The sequence below is a fragment of the Echinops telfairi genome, unplaced genomic scaffold, assembly GCF_000313985.2.
Source record: "Echinops telfairi isolate 266 unplaced genomic scaffold, ASM31398v2 ScPeMD7_7475;HRSCAF=8513, whole genome shotgun sequence".
Lineage (NCBI taxonomy): Eukaryota > Metazoa > Chordata > Mammalia > Afrosoricida > Tenrecidae > Echinops > Echinops telfairi.
This window is the reverse complement of record NW_022111379.1, coordinates 7,665,307-7,667,756: the sequence shown is the minus strand read 5'-3', so window position 1 is coordinate 7,667,756 and position 2,450 is coordinate 7,665,307. Positions and strand designations below refer to the sequence as shown.

General features: G+C 39.3%; 1 long non-coding RNA gene across 1 annotated transcript in view; it reads left to right on the top strand.

Moving 5' to 3' along the window:
• The window catches only part of LOC123521182, a 5,505-nt gene extending 3,629 nt beyond the window's left edge, over positions 1–1,876 (top strand). The window contains exon 3 of the long non-coding RNA XR_006679652.1: positions 1,014–1,876. This is a non-coding gene — a long non-coding RNA (uncharacterized LOC123521182). The remainder of the gene's footprint in view (positions 1–1,013) is intronic.
• Positions 1,877–2,450: the final 574 nt, after the last annotated feature.

The following is a 2,450-nucleotide window of genomic DNA, read 5'->3' as shown; positions in this document are numbered from 1 at the left end:
AATGGAAGCTTAACTACCTAAGTTGATGGGTTTGGTCAAGCGATCCTTATTTATTAGTGTCTTTTCCATAAAAGAAACACTTGTGGTTCAGTGGTTAAGCACTTACTACTAATCAAAAGGTCATTTGTTCGAACCCACCAGCTTCTCTATAAGAAAGATATGTCAGTCTGTTTTTGTAAATATTACAGCTTTGGAAACCATATGGGGCAGTTCTAGCTTGTCCTATAGGGTCACTAAGTCAGAATCAACTCAGTGATGCACAGCAACAGCCATTCAAGGAGTCTATGATAATGTAAATGGTTAACTCACTCCACTGGTAACCAAAAGAGTAGAGGTTTGAGGCTGGCTGGGGTGCCTTAAAAGAAAGGCTTAGCGATCTGCCTTTGAAAAATGAGCTCTTGAAAACTCTGTAGAGCCCACTTTCTCTCCGGCACACTATGGGCCACCGTGAGCCAGAACCAATTCAACAGCAATTGGTTACTGACTGCAAAGCACCTTTCTTGGCATCTGGAGAGAGAAAAAGAACCCTGCCACTTAAGAGATCCTTATTTGTTTCCAGAAAAGAGACATGAATCGAGAGAAAAGGTTAATTATAAAACTGCTAGTTGAGGAGCTATCACAAGCCAAGAAGAATGTGCAGAGGGAATAGGGTATGTGCTAAAGGAATTCAAAGGAGGTAGAGGTCTCTAGGCTGGAAAGTTGTGAGAAAGCATAATGTGCCCTAATTTCTCATGCCTCCCTGCCTTTGTACCTGCTTTTCCCTCTGCCAGGCATCCTTTCCACCACCTCTTTACTCCCAACAAGAGGATTTTTTTTTCAAGCCATTTCAAACTTGTCCCTTCATGCCTAGAACCTGACTCATCTCTGTAGTGCCCATTCCTTAACAAAGTTCTAAACATTTAAACCTGAAATATAAACCTGAAGCTGCCTTTCTGTCTTCTTATCTCAAAATGTGTTGAGTCTTGGCAGCATTCTATCAACAGTGGTCTCTTTTACCTGTTAATTATTCCTAGGTCTCCAAGAGCACCTTGAAGATTGTGAGTCCCAACGTGCCTGATGTTCATGTCCTCCACAGCATTCCACCTCCTCCTCCTGGGGTTTCTGTAGGGCAAGTGTGCAGCTCACCTCCCTGCATCCCCAGCTTCTAATACTTCACAGCAAAATGGCCATGATATCGAATTCAGCCAGAAGGAACACAGTGATAACACAGCCTGGTTATGAATGAGTAAAAGGCTGCAACAGCGGACAAGACCGAAATCCCTTCAGGGCCTGAAGAGTGAAAAAGTTAAAGGAGTCCCTGTCAGGTCCACCTAACTGCAAAGCTTTTAGAAATGAAAAATCTTTTAATGTTTTTTTTTTTTCTTTTTATGATGTCTCTCTTGGTGCTTTGGGTTTTTTGGTTTCTGTTGTTTGAAACAATACCATGATTTGAAAGGCAGCGTTACTTCCAGCTCCAAGCACCAGATGCCGCTCCTCTTGGTTGTTTTGCAATATGGTGAGAACCGGTTTTTCAGTTCTGTCTTTCTGGCCATATCCTTATGGACATAGAGTAAGTCTGTCATCAGGAAAGCCAGAGTGGCAGGCTTGTGATACGTGGCTTCTTGTGGAAGATTATTCATAGTTTATTTTCATGAAAAGCAAGTATAACATAGTGGACGCATAGTTTGACCTCATTGAATGCTGAAACATGGAGTGGCCCATTTTAAAGAGTTTGAAAGTAAATCATTTAAATCATTACACTGTTTCTAACTGATATTAAAATGGAATAGTCCCAAAGATTTATGCCATGATTAATGATTGACACATTTGTTTAAAGCAAAGCTAGTATATGCAGACACATTGTTTGTCAACCATAATAAACTGTTTGTGTGAGTTATGAGTGTTTGGTTTCTTGTAAGTGAGAATGAGTGGGAGTATGCAGGTGAAGATGGTCAGAGGGAGGGATGTTGTGCAAAAGCAAATACTGCTCTTCAGCTAACTTGGAAAATTGCTAGCATGAATGTTACTTAGCACTGGGTCTCTAGAGCTAAAAATTCCATGTAATAAGTATGTGGCCTTAGGTAAGTTACTTGATCTCTCATCAGCCTGTTTCTTATCTAAAACATATAATAATAAGATTTTCCTCCCTGGCATGTTGTTAGTGGCAACAGTAGGTTTGGTGTGAACTAGTATTATAACTTCTGGTGGAATAATATATGATAGAGTTATGACTTGCAGTAATGCATTATTTCTTAGAGTATATGAATACGACAACAAAATTGCCCTTTAAAATCTTTCTACATTGAATTACAACATTATTAGTTGCCATATATTGAGTAGGTGAACAAATATTTTTTTAAATTTTTATCTATTTATTACAACTTTATTCTCAAAAACGTATTGATATAGGTTCACAAATAGTACCTAGGACAATGGTGGAGCTAAAACACCAGTAAAAGCTGACAAAATCC